The 24,316-nt window shown below is 41.3% G+C and overlaps 1 long non-coding RNA gene across 1 annotated transcript in view; it reads right to left on the reverse strand.

The window, feature by feature from the left end:
- Positions 1 to 9,134: 9,134 nt before the first annotated feature.
- LOC140481805 (uncharacterized) overlaps positions 9,135 to 24,316 on the reverse strand; it is a 135,718-nt gene continuing 120,536 nt past the window's right edge. Inside the window, exon 3 of the long non-coding RNA XR_011961610.1 lies at positions 9,135 to 10,280. This is a non-coding gene — a long non-coding RNA (uncharacterized lncRNA). The remainder of the gene's footprint in view (positions 10,281 to 24,316) is intronic.

A 24,316-nucleotide genomic window follows, 5' to 3' on the forward strand; every position in this document is an offset into this window, starting at 1 on the left:
CAACTTTTTCACACAGAGAGTGGTGTGTGTATGGAATGAGCTGTCAGAGGAAGGTGTGGACGCTGGTACAATTGCAACATTTAAGAGGCATCTGGATGGGTATATGAGTAGGATGGGTTTTGAGGCGATATGGGCCGGGTGCTGGCAAGTGGGACTAGATTGTATTGGGATATCTGGTCAGCATGGATGGGTTGGACTGAAGGGTCTGTTTCCATGCTGTACATCTCTATGACTCTATTGAGGGGAACGACCATAAGGGTTCCCTGCACTGTCTGCCTGTTCACTTTCTGTACACTGACTGTAACCAATCTACCTTTTTCCAATACTTGAGGTGAGACTACCTCCCTGTAATTCCTCTCTATTACCCCCTCCGCCTTACTAATGACCTGAAGTGCATTCAGCTCCAGCTTCAATTTAGAGCGATATAAGCCAAGTGATGGCAAAGGGGACGAGATTAATTTAGGATATCTGGGTGGCATTGGCGAGTTGGACTGAAGGGTCTGTTTCCGTGCTGTACATCTCTATGACTCTGTAGATAATCAATCCTTGTGAGTGTTGAGGTTCCATCGGTAGATAGGGAAAACCTTCGGTAGGGAATGTTTGTTCCTTCTTTGCATGTGGCCCCATCATGGGTGCCTGGAAACCCTCACTTTGATGAATCCCATCCCACTGGAAGAACATCCCCTCCCCCCTCCATTAAGCCAGGGACTTCTATATTTGATGGTGAGGCCATTCTGTTGGTGTCAAAATTCCATTGAGGTCACAAAATCCTTGCTAATTGTAACTGTAACCAACTGGCAACTCATAAACGTGAGTAGCTGCAGATCTTACTCCCAACTCATCCCTAGGAAAGGCTCCAACACAACTCCCTTCTATTTTCCCAGCATCAACCTTTCTCAATTCCTGACATCTTGCAGCTGGGAAAATTCAGCCTTTGAATTCTGGATGATGGCTAGTTTCCCACATTCTCCAGTGCTTTGTCTGTGAGGAACATATCATGCACATTGTTTCTGGTGTGAAGCCCCTGGGTGTCCCTGATGTGGCACACAGCAAATCCGGAGAGGCCATTAATTTCTTTTGCTGCAGTCAGAGTAAAGCTTAAGGGTCATAATGATCTTGAAAACCACAGACAATGGTGTTATGGCCCTGCTGCAGGAACAAGCAAAGCTCAGTGATGGCCTTCTTAGTGAAGAGCAAATGCTTCATCGTATATTGTTCCTCAGCGAAGCAAGGGAGGAGAGATGCTATGTGAAGATCTGCTATGAGCACAGCATCCCACAGAGATCCACACTGATTCCTCCATTTCCCGCCTCTCAGCTCTTCCTCATGTGCTACTGTCCTTCCCCCACTAGCCCAAAGATGGTCGTACCAGAGACACATAAGTTGTTGAAGCAATCTGTGGAGCTTGAATAAAAGTCCAGAGAATAATTTGTGGCTTTAGGACAAACCAAGAACCAATCATGTGGTGGAACAAGTTCTACAGTTCTACAGGATTGATGATGGTTGTCAGTGCAGTGCTGGGTGAGATTCTCATTAGGCAAGATTGGCACTAGGGAAGCCAACTTTCTAAAATGTATTCTATAGGCTTAGAACACTTATGTGCATTTCCTGAATTGTTCCAGCATCCATTCTGGATACATATAGAAGATTCGGACCCACAGGATGGTCTGCACAGAATGGGAGTGCATTTGTTGCCCATTACATTGGACTCTTGAATACCTGTTTCTTGTCTGAAAAGTAGATATGCTGAAATCAAATCTCTTCACCACTGACAACCAAGTTAGGACTCACCTAAATAGCAATGATCCCAAGGAAAAGTTAGATAATTTAACAAAGAATGCATTCTAGGTCTACACAGTATCACAATGAGTTGTGGCAATAATAAGTATTCAGAAATCTCAGTTTTATTTCATTTCTTTTCTTGTTTGTCATGAACTGCAGATCATGTCTGACTCACCAGCACCCTCTTTCTGTGAATCAGTTTTTTACTTTCAACATCATAACTTTCCCTCCAAAGATTAGTTTTTAACCTACGTTCTTTAGCAAGGCAAATACAGCACACCGTTGTATTGTGAAATTTACTGTTAAAGTCAATAATTAACTTAATGTGGAGTATTTCAAAGTAAACCAGCTAATCAGCAGGCCCACTCCCTGCAGGAGTCCGGTTTGTGCTGGGGTATTTGGAGTGTTCTCACTCAGATCAGAAATCCCAATTTCCTTTGTCTGAGGGAGCAGGTCATCAAAGCCTGAACAGATCAGAACAAATATGGAAATAATAAAACCTTGTATGGCTTTCATCAAGTTTTTATGCAATACATTTTTATTTGCTGAAGTATTTGATAATTTAGTGGCAACTTGTGCTGACTTATGCACATCTGTGAGCTGTAGACCATGGCAACAATTACTTTTAGAAGGTTTAAATTTCATACAGGATGCAGACAACTAGGCGGGGAAGAGAGATGAAAACAAAAAAAAATTGCTGGAATTACTTCGCAGGTCAGGCAGCACCGATGGAACAAAAGAGACTTATTATTCCTAGTTGATGCCCTTAAATTTGAACAGGGAAAATCAAAATGAAAGGGGAAAAAATGGGTAAAGAACAATAAGGCCAGGTTTGTATTAACATAAAGGGCATAAGAGATTATTTGGCAAAAGGATTTATGGAGCTATGGTAGGAAGAATATATAAGCAGAGTATATAGATAGAGTGGTTAAAAAAAGTGTCTAGCATGCTTGCCTACATTGCTCAGGCAAAAGTGAGGACTGCAGATGCTGGAAACCAGAGTTTAGATCAGAGTGGTGCTGGAAAAGCACAGCAGGTCAGGCAGCATCTGAGGAGCAGGAAAATCGACGTTTCGGGCAAAAGCCCTTCATCATAAATAGAGTATTGCTCAGTCCTTTAAGTATAGGAGTTTGCAAATCATCTTGAGATTGTATAAAACATTGGTGAGCCCTCTTCTAGAACACTGTGCCAGTTCTGATCATCCAGTTATAGGAAGGATATTATTAACCTGGAGAGGGTTCGGAAGAAATTTACCATGATATTTCTGGTTATGAAAGGTTTGAGTTATAAAGAAAGGCTGGTGAGACTGGGCCTTTTTGCACTGGAGCATAAGAGGATGAAAGGTGACCTTAAGACCATAAAACGTAGGAGCAGAAGTTAGGCCATTCAGCCCATCAAGTCTGTTCCACCATTCAATCATGGCTGAAAGGTTTCTCAACCCCACTCTCCCACTTTCTCCCCATAACCCTCGATCTCTTTGACAATCAAGAACCTAACTATTTCAATCTTAAATATATTCAATGACCTGGCCTCCACAGCCTTCTGTGGCAAGGAGTTCCATAGATTCGCCACCCTCTCGCTGAAGTAGATTTTCCATATCTCCATTCTAAAAGGTTTTCCCTTTACTCTAAGACTTTGTCCTGGGGTCTCTCCTACCAATGGAAGCATCTTCAACATCCACCCTGTCCAGGCCATTCAATATTCTGTAAGTTTAAATTAGACTTCCCCCTCATCCTTCTATAGAGAAGTTTATAAAATAATGAAGGGTATGCAGCTAATAGAAGTTGTCTTTTCTCTAGGATGGGGGATTTCAAGACTAGGGGACTCTTTAAAGGTTAAGAGGAGAGGGATTTTAAAAAGACATGAGGGGAAAATGTTTGCACAGAATGTGGTTCACATGTGGAATGAATTTCCTGAGGAAGTTGTGGATGTGGGTAAATGTTGTCTACATGGACTTCAGTAAAGCCATTGACAAGGGCCCTCATGACTGACTGGTACAAAAGGTGAAGTCACATGATATCACGGGTGAGCTGGAAAGATGGATACAGAACTGGCTTAGTCATAGGAGACAGAGGGTAGCGGTGGAAGAATGCTGTTTGGAGTGGAGGACTGTGAATAATGGTGTTCCACAGGGATCAGTGCTGAGACTTCTGCTTTTCATGATCTACATAAATGATTTGGAGGAAACTGTAGCTTGTCTACCTAGTAAGTTTGCAGATGTTACAAAGATTGGTGGAGTGGCTGTTAGTGAGGAGATTGTCAGAAGATACAGCAGGGTATAAATCAGTTGAAGACATGGGCAGAAAAATAGCAGATGGAGTTTAATCTGTATGAAAGTGAGATGATACAGATTGGACAGTCAAGAACAGGTGAAAATTACACAGTGAATGACAGAGCCCTTCGGAGTATAGATATGCAGAGAGATCTGGATGCGTAGGTCCACAGATAACTGAAGATGACAGCACAGGTAGATAAGGTAGTTAAAAAAGGTGTATGTCATGCTTGGAAAGAACATTGAGTATGAGGGTAGAAAAGTTATGCTGCAGCTTTGTAGAATGTTATAGAATTTTAGTTAGGCCACAATTGGAATATTGTGTACAGTTCTGGTCACCACATGACCAGAAGGATGTGGATGCTTTGGAAAGGGTACAGAAAAGGTTTACCAGGATATTGCCTGGTATGGGGCTTTTAGCTATGAAGAAAGTTTTGGTAGACTGAGTTTATTTTCATTGGAATGCAGGAGGTTGAGGGGTGAACTAATAGAAGTTGATAAAATTGTGAATGACATGGATAGAGTGGAAAGTATGAGGCTTTTTCCCAAGTTGGAGGGGTTAATTGTTAGGGGACACAGATTCAAGGTGCTGGGGGGCGGGTAGGGTGGGGGGGGGGATTTTAAAACAAGTGTATGAGGCAGGTCTTTCACACGACGAGTCGTAAGTGCCTAGAATGCGCTGCCTGAGGAGGTGGTGGAAACAGACACAATAGCAGCATTGAAGGAGCACCTGGATGAATACAGGAATAGGAAGGGAATAGAGGGATATGGAGCCTCTAAATAAAAACAGTTTTAATATGGAAGGCAAAATGTGTTGGTGCAGGCTTGGAGGGCCAAAGGGCCTACTCCTGTGCTATATTGTTCTTTGTTCATTATTCTAATTACAACATTTAAAGACATTTAGATAAGTACGTGAATAGGAAAAGTTTGGAGGGATATGGGCTAGTAGCAGGCAGGTAGGATTAGTTTAGTTTGGGATTATGTTCAGCATAAACTGGTTGGTCTGGTTGATTCCATGCTGTATGACTCCATGACTCTACCCAAATGGAGAATGACTCAGAATTCTGAGATGTGGTGGGTTCTAGGTTTCTAGCATGAGTCACAAGATGTTAGTATATAAAGACAGCAAGTAATTAAGAAGGTCACAGGAATGTTATCCATTATTAAGAGAGGAAATGAGCATAAAAATAAGGATGTTATACAAGATTATTCAAAACACTGATGAGGCTACATCACAAAACTTTATTGTGATTTGGTCTCCTTAGTTAAAGAAGGAAATAAATGTATTGAAGTCCATTCAAAAGAGGTTTACTAGATTGATACCTGGATATAGTGTCTTATACGGGGAGTTAAACACATTGTGTTTGTTTCCACTGGAATCTAGAAAAGTGAAGGGTAACGTTTCTTTCATTTACTGGATATAGGCATCACTGGCTGAGCCACTAATAATTGCCTATCCCGTGCTTTCCTTCAGAAGGTGATGTTGAGCTTCCTGATTAGATTAGATTCCCTTAAAGGTTGACAACAGGCCCTTTGGCCCAACCAGTCCACACCGATCCTCCAAAGAGTAACCCACCCACACCCATTTCCTCTGACTAATGCATCTAACACTATGGATAATTTAGCATGGCCATTCACCTGACCTGCACATCTTTAGACTGTGCGAGGAAACCGAAGCACTTGGAGGAAACCCACGCAGACACAAGGAGAATGTGCAAACTCCACACAGACAGTCGCCAGAGGCTGGAATCAAACCTGGGACACTGGTGCTGTGAGGCAGCAGTGCTATCCACTGAGCCCCCGTGCCTCCCTCTTGTACTGCTGTGATATGTAATCTCACTTTGCAGTCAGGGAGGGAGGCTAAAGACTTTGACCCAGTGGCACTGAAAGAACAGTGATATATTTCGAAGCCAGGATGTTGAGTGGCTCAGAGGGGATCTTTCCACAGGTGTCTGCTGCTCGAGTCTGTCTAGATGGTAAAGTCATGCATTTGGAAAGTGTTTGTCTAAGGCACTTTTGTGAATGTCTGCAGCAGCGTTTGCAGATGGTACACACTGTTTCTACTGAGCTTTGATGGTGGAGAGCATGTGTGTTGGTGGATGTAGCACCAAACAAGTGGGCTTTTTTGTCCCAGATGATGTTAAGCTTTTTGCGTGTTGTTGGAGCTGCACCCATCCAGATAATAGATAGTGGATTGGATTTGGGAATTGAAGTGTGAATTATGTTTTGGTCTGTTTCCATATTATTTATATAGTGAATCCAGTTCAGTTTCTTGTCAATAATAAATCCTCAGGATGTTTCTAGTGGGGGATTCAGTGAAAGTATTGCCATTGAATGAGCCATGGTTAGATCCTCTCCTGTTGAAGATGGCCATTGCCTAGCACTTGAACAGTGTGTATGGAGTTGAAAAATGTGGTGCTGGAAGAACGCAGCAGGCCAGGCAGCATCTGAGGAGCAGGAAAATCAACATTTCGGGTAAAAGCCCTTCATCTGGAATGGAGGCAGGGAGCCTCCAGGGTGGAGAGATAAGTTGGGGGGGATGTTGGGGCGAAGGTAGCAAAGAATGGGGGTGGGGATGGAGGTGATAGGTCAGAGGGGTAGGTAGAGCAGATAGGTGGAAAGGGAGATTGGCAGGTAGGACAGGTCATGAGGACAGTGTTGAGCTGGAAGGTTGGAACTGGGGTAAGTTGGGGGGGAGGGGAAATGAGGAAATTGGTGAAGTCCACATTGAGGTTGCTGTCTGACTTGCTGTGCTTTTCCAGCACCACTCTAATCTAGATTCTGGTTTCCAGCATCTGCAGTCCTCACTTTTGCCCATAAACAATTCTGAATGTTCTTGATGAAGCTAATGTGGAAAAGATATTTCTTTTATGGGTGAATCCAAAACTAGGAATTACTCCTTAATCATTCGGATTTGCGCGTTTTTTGTACTGAATGAGGAGACTTTGTTTTTCTGTAAGAACATTATCCAGTTTTGGAATTCTCTGCTCCAGGAGATAATAGTGGCTGGACCATTGAATATTTTAAAGGTGGCGATGGATAGCTTCTTGTTAAGCAAGGGAATCAAAGGTGATTGGGAATAAATGCAATTGTAGCACTGAAACACAAAATGCAACCATGATCTTGTTAAAGTGAAGGGGAAGGAAAGATGAAAACAGAACCAAAAGTGAAGGCTTGTGTTCTGATCTCAGAATCTATTATTAATGGACAAGTCAGATCCAAGACTGAGACCCTGGCTACATAGATCATATTTTGTTTTACTTTGAATTTAACGGAGTGGTTTCTTGCTGAAACACAAACATGCAATCCTCCAGATTTTGTTTTCACATTAAAACAGAAGTTTATTAACAAAAAACTAAGATAGACTAGAATAAATTAAACTTTTAAGACAAATTTTAAAAACTTTAAGGTCAAAGTAAATGTATAGTGTCATTAATCAGAAAACATTCCTTTATAATTTGAAAATAATAAAAATCCTTTTGTATAATATCCAAAACACACCTTGTCATGTACCAAAAACACTACTCACACAATATTCACACTAGAGTCACTGTAACTGAAAGCTTGATAAGTTTAAGTCACTTAAGTAGGCTAGAACTGCAGATAGGCAAAAACAAGGACTGCAGATGCTGGAAACCAGAGTCTGGATTAGAGTGGTGCTGGAAAAGCAAAGCAGGTCAGGCAGCATCCAAGGAGCAGGAAAATTAATGTTTCAGGCAAAAGCCCTTCGTCAGGAATAGAGGCAGGGAGCCTGCAGAGTGGAGAGATAAATGAGAGGAGGGTAGGGGTGGGGAGAAGGTAGATAATGGATAGTCTCTCCCTGAAGCAGTTATTCACAAGCTTAAACCTACTCAGCTTTAAGTAACCATTTCATTGCTTCATCCAAACACTTCTAGTCTGTGATTAACACTAACTCTTTACTCCAAGGTAATCTAATTGCAATTTAGCCTTCCCTTCTGTGGAACACTGCTCTAGACAATTATCTTTATTCAAGCACTTGCAAGACAGCTCACAACTCAATGTAAAACAAAGAAGAAAAACATCTTTCTCTCCTTCTCTCTCTAAGCTATGGGTGTTTCGCTAAAGCTTTAAAAAGCATTGCAGAAAGCCCTAACAAATGTTGAGGAATTATTATTTACTTGGCTGTGTTGCAAAATAATCTAAGGTAGGGAAAAATCCTTAATTGGTGTACAAACATCATTAATTCTCAAGCTTGGCTTCAAAATCAGTTTTTAAAAGAAAAAGCTACAGAAACAATTACAAAGTAACAATTAACTGCAGGTATGTAGAAATGCCTCATGTTACTAATTCAAAATCTAAAAACCCAAATCTGCAATAAATGACATTAATTAATTTTATTATTATTCATTTGCAGGATGTAGATGGCACTGGCTGGGCAAACAGTTATTGTCCATCCTGCAAGCCCCATAGGAAGATGGTGTTGAGTTGCCTTCCTGAACCACTGTAGTCCATCAATCATATAGTCCACATCCCAGTTTATAATAAAATGGAAGGCAAGAGATAGTAAATAGTGAAAGGGTGGTAGGGCTTTGACAAGGAGGATAAAAAGGTAGAATGTTACCAAAATGGAGAACAAAAGCAGAATTCTGAGGTGCCTTGGGCAGAAGGGCGCAGCTTCCACAACACTCAAGAAACTCAATACCATCTAGGACAAAACAGTTCATGTGATTGAAACTTTAGTCGAACACCGTCAACAATCATTTCTCCTACCCTTAGTTCACAGAGGTAGCAGTGAGAACCAAACTACTGTAACAACTTAACAATGCTCCTCATAACTACACCCTCTAAACCCACAAGATCTAACACCTGGAAGGTGAAGAACAGGAGATAGATGTAAATGCCACTATGTCCTTGGAGCAAAATCCATAACATCACTGTTAGTACACTTTGTTGATTTTCACCAGGGAAGTGCTTTCATGATCACGGATGTCAAATACAGGCAGTCAACAATCTGTAACAATTTTTCAATAATTTATTGAATTTGTGAAGAAGCAATGGTTTAGAAATGATAAATTGGTTAATTATATACAGAAAAGTACACAACCAAGACAACTGGAGATTGTCCACTGATGCCAGCGGATGAACAGGCTGTTGGCATAGATTGTGTGGATTTCATTAAAATTGTGAAAGCAGCATTGCCAGTTGAAGTGTTAAAGAACTTTTCCCTGGGTTTTCCTCCTTCTCTTTGATTCATTTCCATCTGGAAAAGACAGTCCACTGAGGACCACCTGATAAGGGCAGGCTAATGAGAATGGCCTGATGACAACTGTTCAATAAAGACAGCCTCGTAGTCAATTATATTCTATTTCCAAGGGATTATAAGTTTGGTTATGTCAATTAATGATCAAAATGCTTTTGAGCAATGAACGTGGGACTATTATAACGTTGGATGATCATTATCTCTTTGCCCACCTCCAACTGAAGGATCATTCTCATTCCTTCAAAGAATAACAACTTCTTATTTTTGGAAGCACTGCACTTATAAAAGTGTAGTATTGTACCTGACAAATCTTTTGTTGACATATGTGGAACATTACTTTCTATCATTACACAGTTAAATGAGGTTTCATGCTATATAGAGAATACTAAATATGGAATACTAAAAGCATACGGGTTTAAAAGATACCCTAACTTCCAGCATTGCAAAGGAAGTAACCTTAGTGGCGTCCAACAACTAATTCTTAAACTATTTATATCTAAGGTACATGTTCGGTTCCCTAATTTGTTGATTACATATTTCAATTAATGTAGTAAAGCTATTAAAACTATTAATAGCAAACTTTGAGTAATGACTAAGCATAATGCCAGTAACCTTAACCATGGGATGTGAATGACATTATATCACAGGATATAACAGACACGCTGTCTCAACTTTTGAATTTCTTCTTCTCTGTTGGCTGAACAATTTTAACCAAATGTTTTTCTGAGATATTGATGTTATCTGATGTTTAGAGACAAAAGGAGTCTCAATCAAGTGACCAAATTGAGAGATAGCCTTAATTGCTTCATTCTGCTTAACGATGTGATGTTGTTTGTGGATATGAGGACCAAGAAGTAACTTGTTATCATAGTTGCCTCAGTGGGTTAGAAGCAGAAGGTAGGATACCAACTGAGGCAAATACCTCAAACAGAATAAAGAACTGCAGATGCTGAAGATCCAAAACAAAAACAGAAATGGCTGGTGAAGCTTGGAGTCTGGCAGCACCTGTGGGAAGAAAGCAGAGTTAACAATTCAAGAAAATGGTAAAACAAACAATAATGCATGGTTCTAAGCATTACCAAATTCTGCTTGGTTATTCTTTCTTACAAAATTAAAAATCACACAACACCCGGTAATAGTCCAACGGGTTTATTTGGAGGCACTATCTTTCAGATTGCTGTTTCTTTATCAGGTGGTTGTGACTACTGTCGTCTTCTTGAACAGAAACAAGGAATGAAATAATTTTTAAAAATTGAAACTGGAATTAAATTATTAAATAAAATCATCCCAATGCCCTCCTGACGAGATCTTTGTTCTGAATTAACCATTAAAAGGTGAACAAAAAATATATATCTTATATATGAACAGATTAAAAAATGCTGCCAGTGTCTATGGAACATATGACATGTTCCAATCGCTGCAGAGTATGATAATTTTACTAAATCAATTCAAACATCTAGTTATTAGTTGTAAGAATGTCCCATATCCTTCCTATCTTGAGGCATCACGTTGAGTGACTGTCCTCAAGCGTTTTCCTCACTTTTTAAAGTGTTTCTTAAATCCACTAACAGCCGTAAAGCTTGTTCCAATGATTCTTCTTTCATCGGTCATGTCAGAGTAAATCTCTTACATAAATGATTTGGAGGAAGGTGTATGTTGCCTCTTTCACAAATTTGCAGATGACACCAAGATTGGTGGAGTAGCAGATAGTGAAGAGGACTGTCAGAGAATGCAGCAAAATATAGATAGATTGGAAGAGTTGGGCAGAGAAATGGCAGATGGAGTTCAATCCAGACAAATGCAAGGGGGTGCATTTTGGAAGATGCAATTCAAGAGTGAACTATAAAGTAAATGGAAAAATCCTGGGGAAAATTGATGTACAGAGATATCTGTCTGCTCAGGTCCATTGTTCCCTGAAGGCAGCAACGCAGGTCAGTAGAGTGGTCAAGAAGGCATATGGCTTGTTTTCCTTCATCGGACAAGGTATTGAGTACAAGGTCTGGTCGCCATATTACCAAAAGGATGTGGATGCTTTGGGGAGGGTGCAGAGGACATTCACCAGGATGTTGCCTGGTATGGAGGGTGCTAGCTATAAGGCGAAATTGAGTAGGTTAGGACTATGAGCGGTGAGGAAAGGAGTGGTGAAGTGACGGCTGCCGGGAAGGGTGAGTTTTCCAGCATTCAAAGGGACTTACCTCGGAAGTCGGGCCTCCACTTGCCGAGAGGTGCGAGGGAGGAGCAAAGGATTTCTGGGAAGTCATATATTTGTGTGGTTGCGTTACCTGAAACACTACTCAGGTAGTGTTTCCCACCCATCTTCCTCCTCTAACCTAAAAAAAGGGTTCTGTGCACCAGATTGGTAAGGTAACGAGTTTATGTTTTATTCCTTATTTTTTCAACAGTCTCTTTGGGAATTTAGAATTGTGGGAATGGAGGTGAGGGCAGTTGAATGTTCCTCTTGCAAAATGCGGGAGGTAAGGGCCACCACTAGTGTCCCTGCTGACTACACCTGCGGGAAGTGCACCCAACTCCAGCTCCTCAAAAACTGCGTGAGGGAACTGGAGTTGGAGCTGGATGAACTGCGGATCATTTGGGAGGCAGATGGAGTTATTGAGAGGAGTTACAGGGAGGTACAAGAAAAAGGCAAATGGGTTACAGTCAGGGGACGGAAAGGGAACCGACAGGCAGTGCAGGGATCCCCTGTGGCCATTCCCCTCAAAAATAAGTATACTGTTTTGGATACTGTTGGGGGGACGACTTACCAGGGGAAAGTAGTGGGGTACAGGGCTCTGGCACAGAGTCTGTCCCTGCTGTTCAGAAGGGAAGGAGAAGAGGGGCAGAGCAGTGGTCATTGGAGACTCCATAGTTAGGAGGACAGATAGGACGTTCTGTGGGGACGAGAGAGACTCACAGTTGGTGTGTTGCCTCCCAGGTCCCAGGGTTCATGATGTTTCAGATTGTTGTTTTTGGGATCCTTAAGGGGGAGGGGGAGCAGCCCCAAGTCGTGGTCCACATAGGCACCAACGACATAAGTAGGAAGAGAGATGGGGATTTAAGGCAGAAATTCAGGCAGCTAGGATGGAAGCTTAGAGCTAGGACGAACAGAGTTGTTGTCTCTGGTTTGTTGCCCATGCCACATGCTAGTGAGGCAAGGAATAGGAAGAGAGAGGAGTTGAACACGTGGCTACACGGATGGTGCAGGAGGGAGGGTTTTGGATTCTTGGATAATTGGAGCTCTTTGTGGGGTAGGTGGGACCTCTACAAGCAGGATGGTCTTCATCTGAACCAGAGGGTTACCAATATCCTGGGGGGGGATTTCACTAAGGTTACTGGGGTGGGTTTAAACTAATCCAGCAGAGGAATAGGAACCAAAATTGTAGTTCAAGTGTAGAAAAGGTTGAGAGTAGGGAGGTCTGAAATCAAGTTTCAGGGACGCAAGATGGCACCGGTAAGCAAGAAGTTGGTTTGAAGTGTGTCTACTTCAACGCCAGGAGCATCCGGAATAAGGTGGGTGTACTTGCAGCTTGGGTTGGTACCTGGGACTTCGATGTTGAGGCCACTTCAGAGACATGGATAGAGCAGGGACAGGAATGGTTGTTGCAGGTTCCAGGATTTAGATGCTTCAGTAAGAACAGAGAAGATGGTAAAAGAGGGGGAGGTGTGGCATTGTTGGTCAAGGACAGTATTACAGTGGCAGAAAGGATGTTTGGGGACCTGTCAACTGAGGTAGTATTGGCTGAGGTTAGAAACAGGAAAGGAGAGGTCACCCTGTTGGGGGTTTTCTATAGGCCTCTGAATAGTTCCAGAGATGTAGAGGAAAGGATAGCAAAGATGATTCTCGATAGGAGTGAGAGAGACAGGGTAGTGTCATGGGGGACTTCAACTTTCCAAATCTTGACTGTGAACACTATAGTACGAGTACTATAGATGGATCAGTTTTTGTCCAGTGTGTGCAGGAGGGCTTCCTGATACAGTATGTAGACAGGCCAACAAGGGGCGAGGCCACATTAGATTTGGTACTGGGTAATGAGCCCGGCCAGGTGTTAGACTTGGAAGTAGGTGAGCACTTTGGTGATAGCGATCACAATTCTATTATGTTTACTTTAGTGATAGAAAAGGATAGGTGTATACCACTGGGCAAGAGTTACAGCTGGGGGAAAGGCAATTACGATGCAATTAGGCAAGATTTAGGAAGCATAGGATGGGGAAGGAAACTGCAGGGGATGGGCACATTAGAAATGTGGAGCTTATTCAAGGAAAAGCTCCTGTGTGTCCTAGGTAAGTATGTACCTGTCAGGCAGGAAGGAAGCTGTAGAGCGCGGAAGCTGTGGTTTATGAAGGAAGTGGAATCTCTGGTCAAGAGGAAGAAGGAGGCTTATGTTAGGATGAGATGTGAAGGCTCATTTAGGGCGCTTGAGGGTTACAAGGTAGCCAGGAAAAACCTAAAGAGAGAGTTCAGAAGAGCCAGGCGGAGACATGGGAAGTTGTTGGTGGATAGGATCAGGGTAAACCCTAAGGCTTTCTATAGGTATTTAAGGAATAAAAGAATGACGAGAGTAAGATTAGAGCCAATCAAGGATAGTAGTGGGAAGTTGTGTGTGGAATCAGAGGAGATAGGGGAAGCACTTAATGAATACTTTTCGACAGTATTTACTCTAGAAAATGACAATGTTGTCGAGGTGATTACTGAGATACAGGCTACTAGACTAAGTGGGATTGAGGTTCACAAGGAAGAGGTATTAGAAATCCTGCAGAGTGTGAAAATAGATAAGTCCCCTGGGCCGGATGGGATTTATCCTAGGATCCTCTGGGAAGCCAGGGAGGAGATTGCGGAGCCTTTGGCATTGATCTTTAAATCATCATTGTCTACAGGAATAGTGCCAGAAGACTGGAGGATAGCAAATGTGGTTCCCCTGTTCAAGAAGGGAGTAGAGACACCCCAGGTAATTATAGACCAGTGAGCCTTACTTCAGTTATTAGTAAAGTGCTGGAAAAGATTACAAGATATAGGATTTATCATCATCTAGAAAAGAATAATTTGATTAGGGATAGTCAGCATGGTTTTGTGAAGGGTAGGTCGTGCCTCACAAACCTTATTGAGTTCTTTGAGAAGGTGACCAAACAGGTAGATGAGAGTAAACTGGTTGATGTGGTGTTTCAGCAAGGCGTTCGATAAGGTTCCCCATAGTAGGCTATTGTACAAAATGCGGAAGAATGGGATTGTGGGAGATATAGCAGTTTGGATCAGTAATTGGCTTGCTGAAAGAAGACAGAAGGTGGAGTTGTGGATAGTGACAAAGGATGTTGTAGGTTACAGAGAGACATAGATAAGCTGCAGAGCTGGGCTGAGAGGTGGCAAACGGAGTTTAATGTGGACAAGCGTGAGGTGATTCACTTTGGTCAGAGTAACCGGAGTGCAAAGTACTGGGCTAATGGTAAGATTCTTGGTAGTGTAGATGAGCAGAGAGATCTCAGTGTCCATGTACACAGATCCTTGAAAGTTGCCACTCAGGTTGACAGGGTTGTTAAGAAGGCATACAGTGTTTTAGCTTTTATTAATAGAGCGATCGAGTTCCGGAACCATAGGTTATGCTGCAGCTGTACAAAACTCTAGTGTGTCCGCATTTGGAGTATTGTGTACAGTTTTGGTCACCGCATTATAAGAAGGATGTGGAAGCTTTGGAAAGGGTACAGAGGAGATTTACTAGGACGTTGCCTGGTATGGAGGGAAGGTCTTACGAGGAAAGGCTGAGGGACTTGAGGCTGTTTTCATTAGAGAGAAGAAGGTTGAGAGGTGACTTAATAGAGACATATCAGATAATCAGATGGTTAGATAGGGTGGACAGGGAGAGCCTTTTTCCAAGTATGGTGATGGCTAGCACGAGGGGACATAGCTTTAAATTGAGAGGTGATAGATATAGGACAGATGTCAGAGGTAGTTTCTTTACTCAGAGAGTAGTAAGGGTATGGAATGCTTTGCCTTCAATGGTAGTAGATTCGCCAACTTTAAGTACATTTAAGTCGTCATTGGGCAAGCATATGGATATACATGGAATAGTGTAGGTTAGATGGGCTTTAGATTGGTATGACAGGTCAGCGCAACATCGAGGGCTGAAGGGCCTGTACAGCGCTGTAATGTTCTATATTCTATGTTCTATTTTCAATGGAAAGAAAGTGGTTGAGTGGGAACATTGAGGAAGTTAAAATGTCACAGGGGGATCATTTCCATGCTTTACTTCTCTTCCAGGGCACATTAGGGTTAAAAATCCCACTACCAAAAAAAAACTTACTGCAACAGCAACTGAAAGCCTGCACTCTTTCAATCCACACATGTGGCTGTCGCCCAAGGAAGCCTAGACAAGATCTTTGTCCTTTCCAGACAAGACTAATAGCCCTGGCCCCAACCAAGTCAACTGCCTCCCTCTCCCATTGTCTCTCTTCCCCTCCATATTAATATAGGTATGTGAATCCCCCCGTTACCTCATCTCCATTAGCATAGGTATCTGAGTTCCCCATTTGTTGCAGGCAAAACCTTTCTGCCTTAATTCCTTTCCATTAACACATAATCATGGAAGATACAATAATCGGTTTCTGTTGACCATTCTCACATTATTTCAGGACATCCACATTCATCAGGTTTTGTAAAATCATAATTGTGTACGTTGAGTTATGTGATGTCAATCATCCATGTGACTGATAAGTCTTTGTTCAATTCCTATAAAATATACTGTCTCTGAGTGTAAGGCAGAGATTCATGAAGAAGAGTCGCTACAAGTAGGCACTCAGCTACTTTAGTGATGCTTTGAATCTCTCGTGGCTGTCCGATAATAAAGCTACTGTTGTTGAACCGAAAAGTTGTGTCGTCCGGATTTGTGGAAAAAAGCAGAAATCAGCAACATAATTGAGGCCTACAAAATTGTGAGAGGTGTAGACAGGGTGGATATCAAGAAACTTTTTTTCCCAGACTGGAAGACTCAATTACTAGGGGTCACGAGTTCAAAGTGAGAGAGGGAAAGTTTAGGGAAGATATATGTGGTAAGTTCTTTATGCAGAGGGTCTTGGGTGCCTGGAGTGCATTGCCAGTGGAGGTGATAGAGATGGGAATGATAGCATCATTTGAGATACAGACCTTTAGAAAATAGACAGTGGATTTAGTTGAGGATATGGATCATCGCAGCTATGAGGGCCAAGGAGCCTGTTCCATCGCTGTAATCTTCTTTATTCTTTGTTCTTTGTTCTCTTGGACCTATTTTTTCAAGAGGGCAGAGGATACCTCTCTTCTGTCACAAGTGATCATCTACCTTCCTCATACAGCTATGGTACCTCACAAAGTCAGGCAGTTTTTTTTCTCTCTGCTGATCAAACAGAACTTCTGCTTACAATTCATTCATTGGCATATGGTCGCTGAGTGGTATTATTGCTGGACTGCTATTACAGAGACCCAGGGTAATGTTCCTGGGACTGGGGATCAAATCCCACCATGGCAGATGGTGAAATTTGAATTCAATTTAAAACAAGGAATTAAGAGTCTAATGGTGACTGTGAAACCATTGCCGATTGTCAGAAAAACCCCATCTGGTTCATTAATGCCCTTCGAGGAAAGAAACTGCCATCCTTACCTGGTCTGGCCTACATTGTGACTTCAGACCCACACTAAAGTGGCTCACTCTTAACTGCCCTCTGACAGCTGTACACTCTGGTTCTGTACACTCTCAGAACCTGCTCTAAGTTAGCTGGGTCAGTGTTATGTACCATACACGTGTAAATAAAGGGCGAATTGGTGATGGGATATTGGCCTTCATGGACTTATTTCAAAACCAACTCAGCTTATGGCGCAAGGCAGAACAGGATATATGGCCTGCTTCATTTACACCAAATTTAAAGACACAACCCAAAAACATAATTACCTTTCAAACCTCAGAATGTAACCAACATTGATCTTTTCACATGTAAGATATTAAATCTATTTGACATTTTTGAAAAAAAAACAAGTGTATATTCGTTTTCAAATATCTACTGGTAGAATTTCTGTGGCGTGTGCCAGATTCAGCAATTAGTTATGGTTGGCTAAGCAAGCAAATTTATCAAGTCTCCGGCTACATGGAACAGTGCTACAGCCACTTCAAATTGATTAGCAAATTACAACACAGACACTTCTATTTAATAGTATTGGAATGCTGTGTGATAAAACAAAATAGCACAAATTCCTTTGAAAGAGTTTCTAATGAAAGCTCCCTGACCTGAAGTGTAAAGTCTGTTTCCCATGCTTGTTGAAAATTTCCAGAATATCCCATTTTTATTTCACATTTCTCCAATGGCCAAAGTGGCTGAAAAAGATACATTGCTGTTGTTCCATAACATATCTGCTAAAAATCTTAGCAATCTGGAGCAGAGAATTCAATAAAAGTGAGCATAGGGTAAGATTGCAACAAAATATGAATGAACTATCACACTGTTTCACATTGTTGACCAAGACCAATTTCACTCTTCCCCTCAAATCTTGCAATTATGTTGGGATCAGTCCTGGCAATGCTGTTCAGTATGAACTGTAGCAACCTTGTTATATGTGGCTTTCTGTTTACATGATGTTCAAAACAAAAGCTATTGTTCTCATTCAAGGAACTTGGGAAGTTAGCATTCAGATAATGCAAGCAGTTAGGAAGGCAAATTATGTGGGTAAGGCAATTGTAATACAGGAATATCTAGGTCGACAATTTTACAGGTTTTTAGTGAGGCTGCCTTTGGACTATACTGTGTAGTTTTGCCCAGTATTTAAGGAAAGATATTTAAGTATTGGAAGTGGAATAGCAAAGCTGCAGTAAATTCTTGCATGGGACAGAAGAGTTATCCTATGATGAGATGCTCAGTACGTCACACCTATTTTCTTTAGAGTTTAGAAGTGTGAAAACTGGTTTCATTAAAACAAACACAACTTTGAAATGGGCTTAACAGGGGCATTCAAACATTGATGTCATGTTTGAGGAACCTAAAGAAAGGTGGTACAATCTCAAAATAATGGGCCAATCACGGAGGACTAAGATGAGAAGAAATTTCTTTAACTGTGGCAAACCTTTTGAAAATTATATCCTGCGGATGAAAACATTCTGTCATTAAATACATTTGAAACTGGACTGGAGCAGACAGGAAATTGGAATTGAAGCCACAGATGACAGGGCAGTCCCGATGGGGCCTCGGGTTGAATCCTGTTCCCATTTCCTGTGTTTTTGTGAAACATTTCTGGAAAGCTTACTGAACTTTATCTTCCTTACTTACATGACAAGCACTTTAAATTGAGTGGTTTGATTGACTGGCTGAATCAGGACTCTGTAGCAGACCTAATATTAGATGAATTGTTCCAGCTTAGCCTTTCACAAGTTATTAGAAATGTCAACAAAGACCTCTGCAAGTCAAGTTATCATAGAATCCCTACAGTGTGGAAGCAGGCCATTCAGCCCATCAAGTCCACACCGACATTGCATACAGCATCCAATCAAGATTCAGCCTACCCCCCTTTCTATCCCCACAACTCTGCATTTCCCATGGCCAGTCCGCCTAATTTGCACATCTTTGGACTGTGAGAGGAAAGCCATGCAGACACAGGGAGAATGTGATAACTCCACATAGAAATTCACCCAAGGATGGAATCAAACCCAGGTCCTTGGCACTGTGAGGCAGAAGCGCTAATCACTGAACCTTTGTGCCACCACTGGACCATGTATCAGCAACTCATGGGAGTGCTAGAGAACTCCATCAACAATGGCTCCACTGCACTCTCTAAATTCAATGAAAAATATTTAAGTAAATACTAACGTCCTCCTTCAAGTCGGCTCACAAGTGTTTAGCCAAAACTCCTGCAACCTCAAATTTAATGGACTGTCTAATGTCTGAAGACTACCTTCCCAAACAGGACCTGCTGTCTCAATTTTCAAATGACCAATGTTCTGGCCAAGAAAATGTGATAGACATTTGCTACACCTGCAACAAGAGGAATATGCTGGTTATCAACTTATAGTACTCCACAATTGCACGTTTACCAATGATTTCATTCAATCTCAAAAGTAACTAATTCGTCTACTTCCATACCAGAGGGAAAAAAAGACTTTCACAGGCTTCTTCAATGAACTTGAGATAATCCAACTGTTAAAAATGTGTTGCTGGAAAAGCGCAGCAGGTCAGGCAGCATCCAAGGAACAGGAGAATTGATGTTTCGGGCATAAGCCCTTCTTCCAGCAACACATTTTCAGCTCTGATCTCCAGCATCTGCAGTCCTCACTTTCTCCTCGATGATAATCCAATTGTTATAAAGCAAAATTCACACTTTAAATGAAGTTGAAATATGACAAGCCTTCTTCCCAGGGATTATTCTAATGGTCAACTTCTCAGAGGTTATGAGGTAGTCGAAAATATTGATATTTTTAAACTTATTGAGGTTCCAAAAATATCTTTTGAGAGATAGAGAGATATTTGTCACTTATGAGGATTTCTCCCTTAAATGGAAAAAAATGTCAAACCTAGAAAGGTTTGCTAGGTAATCATTAGCAAAGAGGCCCCAATTCTTTTCAAAGCCAATTTTTTCAACAATTACATATATTAAATTCCATATCATATCTCCCTAAAAGCTTTGCTCATCTTTTGTCCAAAATCATTTACTTTTTCTAAGTAGCAGACAAAGGACAATCCAATAAAATCTTGAACTTATTTCCATGAAACCACATGCTAAAAATTCTTTTCCATCCAGATAATATCCTAACAGTTTGATATCATCCAGTTTTTAATATCATCCAAAAGTATAAGTATGTATTTCCAACTGAAGAATTGGCTGAGTAGCAAGGCACAGATGGTGATCATTGAGGGGTGTTTTTATAACTAGAAACCACAAGGAACACTTGCTATTTAAACGTGAACGTAGGATGTTTGAAGCTTGTGGATAAGATGATAAATTAGTGGGATAGTAAATAGTGAGGATAGCCTTAGATTACAGAAGGGTGTAGATGAGTTGATCAGTGGCAAATGGAATTCTATCCAGATAAGTGTGAGGTGATGCACTTGAGCAGTACAAACAAAGCAAGGGAATACAATAGGATTCTGGAAAGCATCAAGGATCAGAGGGATCTTGGTATGCATAGGAGAATGTGCAGACTGCAGATGCTGGAGATCAGAGCTGAGAGTGTGGTGCTGGAAAAGCACCACGTATGGCAGCATCTGAGGAGCAGTAGAATCAACATCAATTCTCCTGCTCCTCAGATGCTGCCTGACCTGCTGTGCTTCTCCAGCACCACACTCTCAACTGTTGGCATGCATGTCCCCGAGTCTTTTAATGTACCAGAACAGATAGATAAAGTGGTTTAGAAGGCATATGGAATACTCCATTTCATTAGCTGAGGTAGCGAGTTTAAGAGCAAGGAAGTCATGCTGGAAATGCATAAAACTTAGGTTGAGACACCACTGTGTGCAGTTCAGAAAGCCATGTTATAGGAGGGAAATGATTGTACTCAAGAGGGTGCAGAGGAGATTTACCCGGATGTTGCCTGGGCTGGAGAGTTTTAGTTATGAAGAGAAACTGGATAAGATTGTTTTCCTGAGATCAGAGGAGACTGAGGGATCATTATTGTGATGTATAAAGTTAGGATAAGCAAAGAAGAAAATGTCACTTTGGTGGAGGGATCAATCATTAAGAACATAGCATTGAGGTAAGCTGTAAGAGGTTTAGAGGGAATGTGAGGGAATACTTTTTCACCCAGAAGGTGATGGAAATCTGGAACACACTGCCTGTGGTAGAGACAGAAACACCAATATTATTTAAGCTGCTTTTAGATGTACCCTTGTGAGGCAAGAAACATAAGGTTATGGGTCAAGTACTAGAAAAGTACTTAATAAAGGATTGGACACTCTGGAGGCAGGAAGCATGTTTTCACTGATGGGTGAGTCCTGAACCAGAGGACACAGTTTAAAAATAAGGGGTAGGCCACTTAGAACAGAATTGAGGAGAAACTTCTTCACCCAGAGTGTGGTGGGTGTGTGGAATGCTCTGCCCCAGAAGGCTGTGGAGGCCAAGTCTCTGGATACTTTCAAGAAAGAGTTGGATAGAGCTCCTAAGGATAGTGGAATCAAGGGTTATGGGGATAAGGTAGGAACAGAATACTGATTGAGGATGATCAGCCATGATCATAATGAATGGTGGTGCTGGCTCGAAGGGCAGAATGGCCTACTCCTGCACCTATTGTCTATAAAATAGGATTAGAATGGTTAGGTGTTGCTTTTGACCAGCGTAGAATGATGGGTTGAAGGGATTTTTGCTGAGCTGTAGATCTATGACTCCATAACTCACTGTGAAGTTCTCATTGAAATGAGTCAGCATTGACATTAATGACTGATGGGTTCTTGCTACCAATCATTCAGAATGGCAACAGCTTGTCCATGAGCCACATCATATTGGAATGCCAATACCTTAATAATGTGGCAGAGAAAGAAAGGAAAGGAAACAAAGACTTTGCTTCAGGTCTGAGTAAATCAACTGACATCTATGCACCCTAAGGTCTGTGCATTGAACATACACCTGTTCAATCACATGAAGATTCATCATGCTCATGACACATGTCAACTTCAAATTAATGCACAGCCAATGACAACAACACAGTCCCACCCTAAGGCTGGCAGAAAACATAGGCACATGTTTCCCATTGATCAACTATATGGTTACATTTGCGTCTTTCATTTTACAAGACCCGATCTTATATCTCCCACCCATCTGCCTAACTTACAAGTCTGCAAAGACACAGATTGGAGTATATACTGTTTCACCCATGACAAAACAATTATGAATGAGAAACAGGCTAGTAGACCCATGCCAAGGTAGTGAAAGATCAAATATTAAATTTGATTGGAAGTGCTAATCATATTAAACTCATTCCTTCAGGAATGTAAATCAAGTCTTAATGAGATATGATGAATAAAAGTTGGGATCAAGGGCAAACCATGAATATTTCAGTTCAGATACAAAGTTAATGTGTTTCACATTATCATGATATGGAGATGCCAGTGTTGAACAGGGGTGGACAAAGTTAAAAATCACACAACGTCAGGTTATAGTCCAAAAGGTTTATTTGGAAATACTAGCTTTCAGAGTGCTGCACCTTCATCAAGTAGTTGTGGATCAGGATCGTAAGACACAGAATTTATAGCAAAAGATCACAGTTATCTTTTGCTATAAATTCTGTGTCTTATGATCCTGTTCCACTGCTACCTGATGAAGAAGCAGCACTCTGAAAGCTAGTATTTCCAAATAAACCTGTTGGACCATAATCTAGTGTGTGATTTTTAACATTACCATGAGGAAGATGACGATGGAAAGTATTGTTGAGATCAGGTTATCTGCTTCCCTACAAATGCATGTACATCTCAACTAGACAGCTGAACTTCTGCATGGTCAATAGACAGAAAAGGCCACTTCACTTTGTGATATATCACAGCTGAATGGGGAAGGGAGATGATCTCGAGTTCAAAAGACGTATTCTGTGATTGCCTAAAAAAATTCCAGGTGGCTTACTCTGACATGACTGGGGAAAGAAGAATCATTGGAACAGCCTTGACTGCTGTTGGTAGACTTAAGAAATGTACTGAAAGCTGAGGAAAGCACCTCAGGATGATTACTTGAAGTGAAGACTCAACAAAGCAAGGTTATGGGTTATGCTCACAGTTAATGACTAGATGTTTGCATCTCTTTTGGAAAATGTTCAGTCTCTGCAGAGATTGGAATATGTCATATAATTCCATATACACTGACAATGATTTTAAGTCTGCCCACAGAGAGTAAGATACATATTTACAATCAATTTTCAATGGTGAATTCAGAATAAGGGTCTCTTTTGGGAGGAGTTTAATTAATAGTTTCTTACCAGTCACAATAATTTTAAACAAGAAAGCTTGATTCTTTGTTTCTATTCAAGAAGGACTACATACAACTTATCTATATTGCCCTGATCCTGCTTCCTTAAGAGCATAAGACTATAAGAAATAGGAACAGATCATTTAGCCTCTCAAGTCTGCTCCACCATTCAATAGGATCATGGCAGATTTAACATTACTCATGTACACTTTCCTGCCTTTTCTCCATAACCTTTGATTCTCCTATTGATCAAGATTCTATCTATCACAGCCTTAAGTGTACAGAAAGACTCTGCCCCAACAGCTCTCTGTAGCAAGGAGTTCCAAAGGCTCACAACACTCAGTGAGAAAAACTTCCTCCTTTTCTCAATCTTAAGTTGGTGTCCATTGATTCAGAGACTACACCCTCTGGTCTTAGACTCTCTCATGAGGGGAAACATCCTCTCAGCATTCACAACTGTGAAGTTCCTTAAGAAGCATATGTTTGAAAGAGATCACCTCTAATTCTTCCAGATTCTAATGAGCAGACCCTTTGCTCATAAGACAATCCCTCTTAGGGATCATTCTAGTAATCTCTGAACTGATATCCTTCCTTAAATAAGAGGACCAAAACTGCTCACAGTTCTCCAGACCTGGTCTCACCAGCATCTTGTGCAATTTCAGTAAGATATCTCTAGTCGTATACTCCAACCCATTTGAAATAAGGGCCAACGTTCCATTAGCTTTCCTGATTGCCTGCTGCATCTATAGCCATAGTGTCATACAGTATAGAAACATGCCCACCAACTCACCATGTCTATGTCTACCAACAAACACCAAATTAAACTAATCCTGTTTAACTGCCCTTGATCTATAGTTTACTATGCCCTGGCATTTTAAGTACTCATCCAGATGCTTTTTAAATATAGTGAGCATATCTCTACTAAGCTCTCACACAGTACATTCTATATTTCTACCAACCCCTGGGTGAAAATTTTCTTCACAGATCTCTAATCCATTTGGTCCTCACCTTAAACTTATGCCCTCTGTCATGGGGAAGAGATTCTCACAATCTACTCTGCCAATACCTCTCATAATTTTGTATACCACAATCAGATCTCTCTTCAGTCTTCTATGTTCCAAGGAAAACAAACCCACCATATCTGATCTTTCCTCAT

Source organism: Chiloscyllium punctatum, chromosome 10 (assembly GCF_047496795.1).
Source record: "Chiloscyllium punctatum isolate Juve2018m chromosome 10, sChiPun1.3, whole genome shotgun sequence".
NCBI classification, from domain to species: domain Eukaryota; kingdom Metazoa; phylum Chordata; class Chondrichthyes; order Orectolobiformes; family Hemiscylliidae; genus Chiloscyllium; species Chiloscyllium punctatum.